This window comes from Notamacropus eugenii, chromosome 2 (genome assembly GCF_028372415.1).
Source record: "Notamacropus eugenii isolate mMacEug1 chromosome 2, mMacEug1.pri_v2, whole genome shotgun sequence".
NCBI classification, from domain to species: Eukaryota; Metazoa; Chordata; class Mammalia; order Diprotodontia; family Macropodidae; genus Notamacropus; species Notamacropus eugenii.
The window spans coordinates 376,757,548-376,773,001 of NC_092873.1; the positions used below are offsets into that span (position 1 = coordinate 376,757,548).

The following is a 15,454-nucleotide window of genomic DNA, read 5'->3' on the forward strand; positions in this document are numbered from 1 at the left end:
ACAGATGAGAAAAGGGAGGCAAATAGGGTTGAGTGACTTGCCAGGGTTACACAGCTAAGAAGTAGACTTGATTCCAAGCCCCACACTCTATCCACTACTCCACCTAGACTAAAGCTAAAGCTGTATGTTTTTCCCTCTTTCATAGTCACACTTGTGTTAAGGAACTTTTACAATCATTTCATTCACTTCTCCAATTCTCCTACCTGCACAGTTTGGCTTCTGAACTGGTCTCAGCTGTATTGAAATTGTTTTCTTGAAAGTATATACCTGAGCTAATGAATTTAAAAGCCTTTTCACTGTACTATATAAAATATCTATTTTTAACTCTAATTTCTGCATTGGAGAAAATATACATTTGGCAATAGTTACCTACTCCATGGACTCAGAGAGGAGATATTTTTTCCCTTAACAATGTGTATATGTGTATATGCCCTCAGTCTCCAGAAAGCTCCTAGTGGTATAGATTATTTCAAGTTTTTTGGTCTTTAAATAGCCAGCACCAAGTAACAGTGCTTTGAAAGTGGTAGGAGCTTATGCAATGATTAATGAGTATAATGAAGTTGATGACGATCAGTTTGTAGGGATGCTTATGTATGGTTTACTTGTCCCTATTTGTATTTGAATTTGAAGATAATGGGTTTGGAAGAGGGGAGGTGATCAGAAAAGAAGGGGCTCTTGAAGGTACCTAAATTCTGATCTAGCCAGACTTCAATACTTCGACTTAAAATATAAGCTGCTTCAGGGTAGAACTGGTTTCAGTTTTGTCCTTTTATCCCAGCCCTGGGACAGTGTCTTGCACACAAATGAACTTTATAAAATTCTTGGCAATTTGAATTGAATCTTATTGAAATAAATCATATGTGCATGTGTCAGGAAATTTTTCAGCACCATGACTTCTTGTTGGAGAATCCTTTAAGGAAGACTTGCAGAAAAGACACAGGCAAAACTTACATAGCATAAGGTGTGAAAATCACGGCATGTATAGTTTTGGAGGAAGGCCTGAACCAAAGACGTCAGAATGCAGTGAAGTCATTTGGGGCCTATGCAAATTTCAGGGATCAGAGAGGGTGAGGCATGGGCAGGAGATGCGAAGCAGGTTTGCTGCCTTGAAAGAATTACTGGGGAAGTGAGTAGTAAGAAATGAATACCTAGTATAGACACGGAAGGGAGAAAGAAAGTTGGGGCTGGGAGTCTCTACTGAGCAGTCTTTAACATCCTCATTCATTGTCTACCTCACTCAACTTACCTACTCACCTGTCCATATACTAAGTAACTATGGGAAATGTTCTGTTTCTACACAGAGAATACCCAGGAAGAGATATGATAGTCAAAACTTGGGTCAGGAGCACTGATCTCTTGGAGAATGGGATACAATACAGATAGGGATTCAACTTCTGGAGGGCCTTGTTCTTCCTGCTCTCTAAATTACACAGGGGATAGAGCACCCAGCAAGATGTCAGGAAAATCTGAGTTCAAATCTTGCCTCAGACACTTAATAGCTATGTAACTGTGAAACTCGCTTGAACTCTCTCCACTTCATCTATTAAATAAGGGTTCTAAAACAACCTACTTCCCAGGGTTGTGGTGATGATTAAATGAGGGAAACTGACTGAAGGGCTTTGGTAGCATTGTAGTGGTAGTGCTATGATCATGGTGTAATCTTGGGAGGGCCTTGTGTCTGCTCCCACTATTTACTGGTAACTAAGGAAGTTTAAGGGGAGGAGTGGGGTGACATCATTCTTAGCCTCCTGGTGCTAAAGAGCTCTCCAAGGGGTGGTTTTTATCAAAAAGACTGAATGGATGGGTAAAGGAGGAAAATGGATGTGATTCACAGCTGGGCAGGGAAAGAATGAAAATGACAAAGCCCAAAGCCATCTCCTTTCCTTGAGGCATAGAGAAGACACCATATAAAAGGTCCCCAACATCCCCACAGTTGAGCAGCAGACCTGAGTACTTTGACAAGTTCCCTTTCTCTGAGCACCAGGTAAGTCTCCTTCCTCTGAATTTCTAGCAGAGAACTTGAGCATTGGGATCTCATAGCCTTAGAATTTTGCTTTGGAGATGAACAATCTGATCTCCAGAAAAAAGTGACTTGACTAAAGTCACACAATTAGTTACTGCAGTAACAGATTCATGTTTCATCATTTTTGACTGAGGCAATTTAAGCATTGTTGGTCGTTTCATTCTGCTGGAATAAATGTAAAAACATAATGTGGCCTCCAGAATTGATATTCAAGTATCTATTGATAGCATTTCATCATAGGTCAGAGGGGAATAAATCTTAAGAATTCTTTTTTAATATAATATTATGTATACATACATAAGTGTGTATGTATGTGTATATGTGTATTTATATGCACACATATACATATGCATATTCTGAAAAAGTATATAGATGGGGGCATGCTTCTTCTCTAAGAGGTATTTGAAGCAATGTTACATTGAAGAAGGATTATATTAGTTCTGCTTGGACCAGAGCCCAGGACTAGGAACAAAGAGAGAGAACTGCCCAAAGGCAGATTTGGGTTTGACTTAATGAAAGGACTTCCTGACAGAGCTATCCCAAATTTGAATGAAATGCCATGGGTGAGAGTGGAAGTCTACAAAGAAAGGCTGGATGAGGCTAGTTATAGAATGAGGAGATGTTTCTTCAGGTCAGGGTTGTACTGGATGACCTATGAATTCTCTTCTGACTTTGAGATTATGTGACTGAGTATTTATGGACAGAATGCTTAATTTTAAAGATGAGAACCTAGAAACAGTTGAATGGTATAGTGCACAGAGTGCTGGGCCTGGAGTTGTGGAGACTTGAGTTTAACTCTGGCCTCTTACACTTATTAACTGTATGTCTCTAGCAAACCACTTAATCTCCATCTGTGTCAGTGTCTTCGTTGGTCAAATGGGATAATAACACATCTATTTCTTAGAGTTGTTTGAAGGATCTGGGGAAATCTTTGTACAATATTTTGTATAGAAATGCTAGGCTATTATTATTAATCATTATTTTTAGAGAGGCAAAGGCACTTGTCCAAGATCACATAGCTATTTAGAAGAAGAGCTAGGACTTCAACACTTTTTAACTAAAAACTAGAACTCTTGATCCTCTGGGTGTGTGGATGTGTGTGCACATGCGCACTGGGTACATTTCCCCCAAATATAACATTATCTACATTAGGAGGTTTCAAGATTTCTTAATATGGGGTTTGTGAATTTTAGTATTTTGATAAAATATTTCCATATAATTAAACTCCTATGTATTTTATTTTACGCATTTAAACGTCTGAAGATTCCACAGACTTCATGAGCATATGGAATTCATAACATAAAAAAGCTTAAGAATATCTTATTTATATAGAACTATCCCTTTAGGATCTTCAAGACAGTTATTTTCTATTAATGAAGCGGTTTTTAATGTATTTTTAATCAACAATTCAGAATCTCTCTGACACAGTTTCAAGTGACTTTAAAGTGTTTGAAGTTTATCCCAGAAACAGACCGTATTTCATTAATCCCTGCTGCAGCTTTAGACTGTGCAAGGAAAGAGACAGAAAGAGAAGGAGACGGCATAGAATGGGGAAAGAGCTCATAATCTGACATTAAAGTAGATCTTTGGTCCAGATCTCAGCACTGTCAGCTCTTATATAGGTGACTTAAACTGTCCAGCCCTTAGCCATGTCTTTATCTGTAAAATGAGGAGATTGGAAGAGATGATCTCTAATGCTCCTTCTACTGCTAGACTTGATGCTCCCAGAGAGGACAAGGAAAAAGAAAAACGTAGAGGAAGAGAAATCAAAGTTGGGAGAAAAGAAGGCACACAGGGATGTGGAAGGAGAGGCAGGGCCAAAGAAGCAAAATGGCACTGGGAGTTTTAAGAAGGAACTGTTCATGGTTGGGTCCTGAGGCAGGACTAGGAAGAATAGGAAAACAAGGAATCAGGAAAATCTGATGACTATCCTTCTGTCTTCTAAACTGGCCAGATTCAAAGTATATTCTAAAAATTAAATGGCCAAGAAAGACCTAGAAATATCCTGAAAATCATGTTCTTCTAACAGGGCCTTGTTCTCTCCCCATATGATAAAAGAGTTGGTATCATTTCTTCTCCAGGTCTCTCCACAACACTGAACCATGTCTTCCCAGCAGCAGAAGCAGCCCTGTACTCTACCTCCCCAGCAGCCATGTATCTCCCAAACCAAGGAACCTTGTCATCCCAAGGTGCCAGTACCTTGCCATCCCAAGGTGCCAGAGCCTTGTCCTCCCAAGGTGCCACAGCCTTGTATAACCATTGTTAATCCCCCTTGTCAAGAGAAGTGCCCACAGGTCCCCAAGACCAAGCAGAAGTAAGATGGCTCTGGACTATATCCTCCTGGGGACCAACCTTGGAGGGCCGAACCTCCCTTAAATCAGCTTTCCACTTCTAACTGCTCAAGTTCTCCATGTTGCCTGGGAAAGTTCTCCTCTGGTGATTTGCAGCCCATACTTCCCATGTTCCAATCAATTACCAAAGACCCTGACCTTCCTTTGGGTCCTGAAAATGTTTTCTACAGAAATGTGTCCATTTCTACATTTGAGGACCAGGCTGAAGCTCCATCTGCCTGAGCTGACCCTCTGGCTACTCAACTGTCAGGGCAAGAATCAGGATCAATCTAAGAAGATTTCAATCCAGAAGTGATGAAATCCTCCCCTCATCCATTAAACTCACTTTCCATGTTATTTCTGGCTCTCTCTGTTTTATCACTGATCGCTTCCTGGTCTTCTATTCCTTTTTCTTCTATCCAGGTTGGAGTTGGATGGAAGACATGGGGAAACTAGAGAATACCTCTCCTAGCTCAGTAGCTTTCAACTAAGGGTAGGGGTTGGGATGGATAAAGATGCAGGGTATCTCATCCTTGCATGAGCTTCAGGAGCAGCTGGTAACATTCTGGGCATCCAGCAGACATTTGGTGAGCATTGGATGGATGATTAGGTAATATACATTCTTTCTAAGGCTACTTAGTCCTGAGTCAGGCCTGGTACACTTGACTCCACTTTTGGACCCAACTTATGTCCAGAATCCAAAATGGTGCTTCCCTCTGTCCATCTGGACCTCTGCTTGTCTCCTACCAGCTTGCCACCTGGTGCTGGTGAAATGAAAAGACCATTAGTACTGGAATCCCAAGAGGTTCCAATTTTACCTGTGCTGATTGCTGCTGATGTGAACTTAGACAAATGAATATTCTCCTATATAGCAAAGTTTCTTCTATAAAGTTGGGATAAAAATATTTTCACTCACTACTCTGTAGAATTAAAGTGGGAAAAGCCCCCTTTAAATTTAAATATACAGCACCGTTATGATTTCTTTATGTTAATTCCCCCTCATCCTCAGAAGACAGGGTTTATACTTGTATCCACCCTGCAAGTCAATATCTAATTACATCCCCATTACTTTACAGATGAATAAACTCAGACCAGAAGGAGAGAATGTGACATGCCCAAGAATGTACAACAAATTAATGGCTGAGTCTCATTTAAAAATCATCTTCCAATTCTTAGGAAGGAAAAGGGATTTATTGATTAGCTACAATGTGCCAGGCATCGAGCTAAACTCATCCGATCCTCACAATCACTCTGGGAAATATCTTCTATTATTTACCCCATTTCACAGTTGAGGCATCTGAGGCAGAGAGAGATTAAAAGAGTTGCTCAGGATCACAGAGCTAGTAAATGCTGAGAACACATTTGTACTTGAGTCTTTGAGACGCCAATTCCAGTGTTCTCTGCACTATTTCGCCATCTAGCAGCCTCTTCACACAGTGTTCTTTTCCACCATTCCACCCTATCTGCTTCCTTCCTGCCTTTCCTTGCTTCTTATGGGTCTACTTGATGTTCTTCCCACTGGACATTCCATCTGCCCCCTCCATGCCTCTGTACTTCCTGGCTGTTACCCAAGCCTGAAATGTTGTCTTTACTCTCATCTATCTTTTAGAATCTCTCATCTTGTTCTAGTCTAAGTTCATTTGTCATCCAATGGATAAGATTTCTAGTCCAATTCACAGCTAGTATATTCCCCTCTGAGATGATTTTGTACCTACTTTGTATGTCTCAAATATATGTGTATATAAATGTGTATATATGTGTGTATTCATAGGTATACAAACATAAATATCTGTGTCTATATGTACAGATATGTATAGATATCTGTCTGTGTGTCCATCCATCCATCCATCATCTATCTATCTATCTATCTATCTATCTATCTATCTATCTATCTATCTATCTATCTATCTATCTAATCATCTGCAGCTAGGTAGTGCAGTTGATAGAATGCTGGGAAGTGGAGTCACGAAGACTACACTTTCTGATTTCAAATCTAACCTCAGACATTTAGTAGTTGTATGACCCAGGAAAAGTCACTGAACGCTGTTTGCCTCAGTTTCTTCATTTATAAAATGATCTGGAGAAGGCAATGGCAAACCATGTCAGTGTATTTGCAAGGAATTGCCAAATGGGGTTAGGAGGAGTCATTTTTGACTGAAAAACCACTGAATAAAAATAGAACACACACGTAGACAGGCACACAGAGCACCTGGTGCCCCTGGCTCCTTCCTTGGATCCAGCATCCAGATGTTCCTGCCCCCTCCCTCTCATCCTGCTCATACTCTGCTGCTCAAAGAGTGGAGAGACCATCAGTATGGAAAGTGAAAGATACAGGTTCAGGTCCTGCCTTTACCATTTTTTCCCCATGTGACCTTAGCCTCCAACTGGTCCCCTTGCTTAAGTCTCCCCCTCCTCTAACTCATGCTGCATGTATCTGTCAGAGGGGTTCCTAAAGTGCAGGACTGACAAGGTCACTCCAGCGTTCAATAAACTGCACTGACTTCTTCTTCATTCAATTATCAAATCACATTTTATCTTTAACTCATCCTTCCTAAAATTTCTATTTCTGTGTTAGTTCTGTGATGGACAACACTCTTGGTAGCTCAAGGTCACACAGGTGATAAGTAAGAGATTGGGGATTAGAACAAATATTTTTGACTTTCAATCCATCAGTTTCCCCAGTGTGCCAAAGCTGACTCCCAAAGGTGACAGGTCAAACTGGCTTCCCTGGTTGTTGTAAAAGTTCCCTGGGGGACACTGGAAAGAAGTAAGGAATCCTGGGAAATGTGGAATCTGATAATTCTTACAAAAGTTATTACAAGTTGATGAGGCATTTTCAGAGGGACAGGGAAGAAGTACATCACTTGGAACTGGAGGATCATGTACATTTTGGTGCTGTTTCCCAACATTAGTTGTGACGTTTTTTGTGTGTGTTGTGGTGGTGTGGGAAGCTCTGGATAAGATTTCAATGCTGTAGGAATCTCCAGGTCCCTCTCCCAAAGCAGGCCAGCACTTGTCCTGCAATGCAGAGTCTTAGGAAGCTGCCTCCAGTTTATCCAATTTCTATCCTGTTTGTAAGTAGGCATTTGTTTGGTGTCTCACCCAGTCGATTTTTGAAAGAAGCTTAAATGAAATGTTTTTACCTTGCAACCATTTGCAGATTACTCTTATTTCATTAGACATAAAAAGGTTAAGCAAAACTTATAATACAGTGATCTAACTGAAAGTACCTTCCTCAGCCCCTGTTAATTCCGGAGCCTTCCCTCTTTTAGTTATTTCCTTTCTTTTGGAGTAGTTTCCTTTGCATCTGTTTGTTTGCACCTAGTCTCCCCCTTTAGACTATAAACTCCTTGAGAGCAGGGACCATTTTGACCTCTTTTTGTATCTGCAGCATTTGGCTTAGTAGCTGGCATACAGTAGGCATTTAAGAAATGTTTATTGATTTAGCATCCCTTCCACATCTCTACTGTTAAAATATCTACACCAAACTCATTGTGTATGTGTTCTGCCCTCCTTTTACCAGTTCAAATGAAAATGAAGTCCTAGTAATAGCCCCTTTCCCCACTCCTCCCCTGTTTTCATATGATTCTACTTAAATAATTCTTAATTTCATTAACAAATTCATCCATCTTTTCTGTCAAAAAAACACTTGTAATATAATCTTTCTCCATTAGATTGCAAACTGTATGTCATCAAGAATTTCCTTCCTTCCTTCTTTCTCTCTTTCCTTCATTCCTTTCTTCGTTCCTTCCTTCGTTCCTTCGTTCCTTCGTTCCTTCCTTCCTTTCTTTCTTCCTTCCTTCCTTCCTTCCTTCCTTCCTTCCTTCCTTCCTTCCTTCCTTCCTTCCTTCCTTCCTTCCTTCCTTCCTTCTCTCCTTCCTTCCCTCCATCCTCCCTCCCTCCTTTCCTCCCTCACTCCCTCCCTCCCTCCCTCCCTCCCTCTCTCTCTCTCTCTCTCCTTTTTCTTTGTATGCCAGGTACTTTGCACATAGTAGGCACGTACTAAAAGCTTCTTCATTGACTGACTGGTGATCAGGCAGCTTTTCTAGAGTTATACAGCTAGTATAAAATAAAGGCATTCCTTAAAGTCAGGTTTCTCTGACTGAAATCTTTCAGTATCCATGATGGGGGTAGTAGGATGCAAGAATGATCAGCCAATTGGAAGGTGGGAAGAGTTGCTTCCCAGCCTCCCTGTGATAGCAGTCATAAGACTTGTATCCAACACAACTACATCTACACTTAGGTTCCCTAGCTTATCCCTCTCCCTCTGCTACTTAAGCTCCCAATCAATTCTCTTCCAAGTCATACTTTGGCTCCCAGAGCACTCATAACCTAAGCACTACGAGACACTCTTGTAATATGAACCAATGGAAGAATAAAAAAAACCTCAGAGATATAAGAGATCCTCTGAATTCATGTGTGGTTTGTGTAAATGGGGGTCAAGAGAGACTGAGGCAAGGGCAGGAGTTGGGTAGTAGGTTTACTGCACTGGATGAAACCTGCAGCAGCATATGTGATTCTGGGAAGGTCAAGCTCTCCCATTCTCCATTGATTTGAGGTTAGACAGGCTCCTCTAGAGGAGTAGCTCTGTGCTCCAGGCCAGTGATTAGTAAGAATCCCATTTTCCTTTCATTTAGGAATGGAATGACTTCCAGACACTCACAAGGTGAATAGCCAAGGATGAGGGCACATTCCTCACTCCCACCCTCTTCAGCATTACTTGATCTCTCTATGTCACATTCCTTAACTAACTGCCCCTTTTCAACATGCAACCTGGAGGGTGCCTGCTCACTAATTACCAATATGCATTTACCTTAAACCTTTTCCAATCCCCCTTCTTCCATTTTGTGGCATACCCTGAGACCTGGATCCCTCCTGCAATTCATGGATCACTTGATAACACTGGTTACACTTTTACCCAAACTCCTTGACTCACTGGTGTGGGAAGGTGTGGGTTGGTATAAATCTTGCTCCCTATTGCCATTTCCAGACTCTACCACCACCACTAAGCAACCTTTCCTCCCTTGTCCACACTATTCCCTGTTCCAAATCCTGCTACATTAATGAGTTTAGTGCCTTGTTCTTTCTTTTCATTTGGTCACCACTTTTTTCCCCCAACTCCTGACTTCATATTACGAATCTTCAACCTACATTCTGACACTCCTGCAAATATTCTAACTCTGCAGTTGTGCTATCCACTCAGTTCCTATCCCTTGTCCCTATATGCCACTGAAGTGCTGCACAGAGATGGTCATGTCCTTAACTTTGTCATCATCCCCAGTGTTTCACTTCCACATTCAAGAACTCTGGAATTCCCGTTCTTATTACAACCTTTTAATCCTTCTTTGCCCCTTCCTAGGGGTTTGCTGGAGCTAGCTCAACCCTGATTGTCAAGTTTTCAATGTAAGCATTTACATGGGGCAGCTAGATAGATGGTGCAGGGGATAGAGCTCTGGGTCTGGAGTTAGGAAGACTTATCTTCCTGAGTTCAAATGTGGCCTCAGACATTTGCCAGCTATATGACACTGGTCAAGTCACTTATCCTAAGCTTCTTCATATGAAAAATGAAGATATTACTAGTATTTATCTCCATGGGTTGTTGTGAGGACCAAATTAGATCGTATTTTCAGAATGGGTGTGTATCTTTAAGTATTATTTAAATGATGGCTATAATAAACATTTTACATACGAAGAAACTGAAACTGAGAAATATATAAATGGCTTGCCCAGATAATAAGTGCCTGAGGCAGGATTTGAACTCAGGCTTTCCATACTCCTGGTCCTACATGTCCTAAAGAACTCCCACCTATCAAACATGCTGGGCTCCAGGTCCTGCAGTACCTGGGCTTCCCTGGCCTCTGAAATTGGAGGCCTTTGTTTTTTTCTCATCTTAATAATAAAAAGGGAAACTGAAATAAACTTTAAGGTTCCCAAGGACCTTTCTGTACATTATCTTATCTGATTTCCATAAGATGTCTGTGAAGAAGGGGCCATTTATCACCCTCATTTTACAAAGTGTGATACTAAAGCCTAGAAGAGTTACTGACTTGCCTAGGGTGACTCAGCTAGTGTCTGAGGCTGGATTCAAAACCAAGCCTCCCTGGCTCTGGTTTCAGTCCTAGATTCAAGGTGTCATCCTTTTTTGTGTTTAAGACAATGGGGGGTTGGGTGGGTCTTGCCCAGGGTCACACAGCTTCTAAGTGTGTGAGGCTGGATTTGAATTCAGTTTCCCTGATTCCAGTGCCAGTGCTCTATGCACCAGCTGCCCCTCAACCTCCATTCTCTGAAGGTGGGGCTGTGGGGCTAACATCCATCATGACTTCATGCTGGCCTCCAGGGATCCAACTGAGAAGGCCACTTTTTGGTGCTCCTGGGGTGTCTCAGAAGGAGAAGAACAGACAGAATTCTCTGTGTCTTATATTCCCACCTCTCAGCTCCCCTGCATTTGGAGTAACCAGTTACAGTAGCAGACACCACTGTACCCCCCATGCCTCAGGTGCCTGGTCAGCCTTCACAGGACCCTGCAGGGCAAGGGCCTTCATGAACTGGTTCTTTCCACATTCTCTGGCAGGCAAGATCCTCCCTGTTGGTCCTTCTATCCCTGTGATTCAGAATGGGCATTTGGCCATTGGCAGACTATCCCTTCTCTTTGCTGCTAGTCCCCATACTCGCCTCCGATCAGTTCAGCTCTATACCTCCCAAGCCCATGCCCTTTTCTGCCTTCCTGTTTGATTATGCATCCTGGGGCCTCCACTCTATTGTTAGGAAACTCCCTTTCACTCCAGCTCTCTTCTCTTTCCACACTTTGCCTGTGCCAGTGCTCACAGAAGGCTGATTCCCTCCAAAGAGAAGGGAAGGGAACAAATGTTTATTATCAGTGCCTATTGTGTGCTAAGTGCTTTACCAACATTATTCATTTGATCCTCATGGGAACCCTGTGAAGTAGTTGCTGTTGTGATCTCCATTTCACATCTGAGAAAACTAAGACATCAGAGATTAAATGACTTGCTGAGGGTCGGAGAAGTAATGAGTGTCTAAGACTGGATTTGAACTCAGGTATTCCTGTCCCCAGGTCCAGTGCCCTAACCACTCAGCTCTCTTGGAAGATATTACACCATTTTTTTCATGCCCTCTGACACACTGGGCCAGTCAGGAGAAGGTCCTTACTCATGACCATTTCAAAACAGACTCTTTACCACTAATGCTGATCAGCTTCTCTTTCTCTGAGGTTTCTTCTTCCATCTCTCACATTCAGTTCTGATCCTTCTTACTGTCATCTGGTGGCTTCCAGTTCACTTTCCTTCCTTTATCAGTGAAGTCAGTAGATCATTTTCTCCAGCTCCAACCCTTATCCTCATACTTGAGGCCTCTGATATGCATATGAGTTTCTTCTTAAACATCCTGGCCTCTTAGTTCACCACTTAAATTCCATTACCTATTTTTCATCCACTTCAGCCATCTAAGTAGATGGTCATAACTTTGCTCTCCACACCCCTGATGATTGGGGTACCTTCATGATTCAGAATTCTGAAATTCTTCCCCCAAATTTGTCCCTCCTCAAGGAAGAATTTCCTGTCCTCCAAACTCTTTCTCTGCCTCACTCTTCCTAAGCCTATTGTTCATTTTCACTATGACCAACAGGACCTCTACTCCTCCCCATTCTCCAAGTTCTTTCCTCCTTCACTGTTTCCTCACATAGTCTTGACCCTATGGCTGGATCAGGTCAATGCCACAGTAACCCAAGAGACCTTGGCTCTCTTTCTGCTTATTTTTTTTTGCCATATTAATTAAGTACCTGACACATGTAAGAGATTGTACTGGGACATGATATCTTGTGAGAAGAAAAAATGATTAAAAAAGAGAAGAGAAAAATTGAAATTCTTTTTGACTTTAAACTTTTTACACACAATACTTTTCACTCTCATTTTCTATTTCTTTTTATCCCGTGGCTACTGCCATGTGAATTACAAAGATGGCCAGGACATACTCTTTTAAAATCTACATTTGACCCTTGTTGTTCAGTCATTTTCAGTCATGTCTGACTCTTGGTGACCGGATTTGGGGTTTTCTTGAGAAAGATACTGGAGTGGTTTGCCATTTCCTTCTTTACCTCATTTTGCATATAAGGAAAGGGAGGCAAATGGGGTCAAGTGACTTTCCCAGGATCTCACACGTAATAAGTAGACTTGAACTCAAGTCTTTGAGATTCCAGGTGCTATACTCTCTCCACTGTACCACCTAGACTAAAGCAGCTGCTCTAAGCGTCTTCTCCCTTCCACAGTCATACTTTTGGTAAGAAAACTCTATGATGAATTGTTGCTTTTCTCCAGTTTTCACTCACTCCTCAACCCTTTGCAGTTTGGTTTCTGAACTGGACGTAATTCTATCAAAATTATTCTCTCCAAAGCACGTTCCTGAGCTAATGAATTAAAAGGACTGTTCTCAACCTTTACTTAGGATTTTATTACAGTTTTTTTTTACATCACTTACCATCCCCTACTCATAGATACTCTGTTTCCTTTGCTTTCCATGAAATTCCTCTTTCTCCACTCTCCCTCTACCCATCTGACCACTCCTCCTCAGGCTCTTTTCCATCTTCCATCCATAAGTGTGTGTATGTCTTCCAAGGTTCTGTCCTGGGCCCTGTCTTCCTTGTTCACTCTCTCATTTGGTCATTTCATCTGTTCTGGTGAATTGAATGATCATCTCTAAGTAGACAACTCCCAACTTTATATATCTAGATAAGCTCAATCAGTATCATGAAATCAAGCTCCTCATTTGCAGTTTCATTCTGCCTTGTTTAAGGAGATGTCCCAGCAGGATGTCAAACTTAGCATGTCCAAAGTAGAAGTAATTTTGTCTTCACCTCCTTCCCCCCACTATCCACCCTTCCTCAATCCTTCTCCCTATCTTTTGAGGGCACTCTCATCTTCTCTTTAATCCAGTTTCACAGCCTCAGTCACCCTCAATTATTCTCACTTTCTTCCTCCTTTGCTCTCTCCCTTCTTTTCCCTTCCTTTCTCTCTCTCTGTCTCCTCTCTCCCCTCCTGTCTCCATCTCCCCCCTTCAGCCCTGCCCTATATCCAATCAGTTGCAAAGTCCCATTTATGTTGCCTTTACAAGTTTTCATGTATCTGATTCCCACTTCTCCATTCATGTGACTGTTCTCATAGACAACCTCCATTCCTTCTGGATTAGTTTCCCTGCTTGTTTTTCAGTGTTTCTTCTCTCTGATCTGATGCTTGTACAGGTACCAAAGTGATACTCTTAACACACTAGACTGACTATTTTCTTCCTAGACTCAAAAATCTTCACTGGCCTCACAATGTTTCTAAGATTCATCCTAAGAAATATCTCAGCTCTCCTTGACTCCTAAGAGATAAGTCAATCTTCCTTCTTAAACAGTCTACTTGTGAGCTCTCTAAATATTGTTTAAACAGTAACCTGACAGCTTACCTGGAGAAATTTGTTTGAAAAAATTTTGTTTCCATAGCAAATGTTTGAGATAATGCTTCTGTTTGTTTGTCCAAAACTTGTGACGTTGAAGGAAGGCTGAGATTTTGGATTTAATTTTTCTTTAATTTTTATGGCCTAGGAGGAATGAACAAGATTGCAATATGTAAAAGAAAAATGTCTCTGTCATTTTGATGTAATTTTGCCTGTAAGACATCTTATTATAGTCCTAATCAGGCTTTAGATTTTCTCTGAGGCCTGAACCTACACTTGAGCATAAGAATAAAGTTTCAGTTTTTAATAGTATTATTTCTGCATTTTGGTCAATATGTATTGGGCAGCAGTTACCTAGAACATGAACTCAGAGAAGAAATGTTTCCCTTAACAATGTGTATAGGTCCTCAATCCCCAAAAAGCTCCTCAAGGACACAGATGATTTGCTTTTTGATTTGGAATCCCCAGCACCAAGTAACTGTGCTTTGAACATGGTAGGAACTAATTCATTATTTACTGAATTGAAAGAAGTTGATGACTATCGCAGGTTTCATAGACATGGTCCACGAGATGCGTGCAACCCACAACATTCCCTAATGCTGTCCAAATCAAATTAAAATGTAATTGAGAAATATTTAACAAAATATCTTAATGAATAAAAATAAGAAATGTATAAACACCCGTGCTTTTTAAAGTCCATGTACAGTTTGCAAGGATTCTTATACAGGGCTTGCTTGTCCCCATTTGTATTTGAATTCGAAGATAACATGGTTTGGAAGAGGGGTGTGATCAGGAAAAAAAGGAACTCTTGAAGATGCCAGAGTTCTGATCTAGTCAGACTTGAGTAGCTTGGCTTAAAATATGAGGTGCTTCAGGATAGAAGAGGTTTCATTTTTCTCCTTTTGTCCCATCCCTGGGACAGTGCCTTGCACACAGATGAGCTTTAAGAAATTCTTGGTGATTTGAACTGAATCATATGGAAATAAATCATATGTGCACTGGTCAGGTAATTTTTCAGCACCATGACTTGTTGTTGGAGAATCCTTTAAGGAAGACTTGCAGAAAAGACAAGGACAAAACTTAAAAAGGATAAGGTGTGGAAATCATGTCATGTATAGCCTTGGAGTAAGGTTGAAACCAGTGACATCAGAATGCATTGAAGTTATTTGGAGCCTATGCAAATTTCAGGGATCAAAGAGGTGAGGCATGGGCAGGAGATGGGAAGCAGTTTTGCTGCCTTGAAAGAATTACTGGGGATGTGAGTAATAAGAAATAAAATGTCATATAGACAGGGTAGGGAGGAAGAAAGGTGGGGCTGGAAGCCCCTACTGAGCAGTCTCTATTATCCTCATTTAATGTCTCCCTTACTCAGTTTACCTACTCACCTGCCCATACACTAATTTACTATGGGAAATGGTATCTTCATACACAGAGAACACTCAGGAAGGGATATGACCCTGAAAACTTGGGTCAGGAGCACTGGCCCCTTGGAGAATGGTATAGAATAGAGACAGTGATTGAACTTCTGGGGGCCTTTGTTTTTCTTGCCCCCTGTAATTACACAGGGGTAGAGCACCTAGCAACAAATCAGGAAAACCTGAGTTCAAATCTTGCCTCAGACATTTCATAGGTATGTGACTATGAAAGTCCCTTA

At 41.3% G+C, this 15,454-nt stretch overlaps 1 long non-coding RNA gene across 1 annotated transcript; it reads left to right on the top strand.

The window, feature by feature from the left end:
* Positions 1–1,806: 1,806 nt before the first annotated feature.
* LOC140528809 (uncharacterized) lies at positions 1,807–4,710 on the top strand. Its single transcript, XR_011975307.1, has 2 exons — positions 1,807–1,984; positions 4,105–4,710. It is a non-coding gene; the product is annotated as an uncharacterized lncRNA (long non-coding RNA).
* Positions 4,711–15,454: the final 10,744 nt, after the last annotated feature.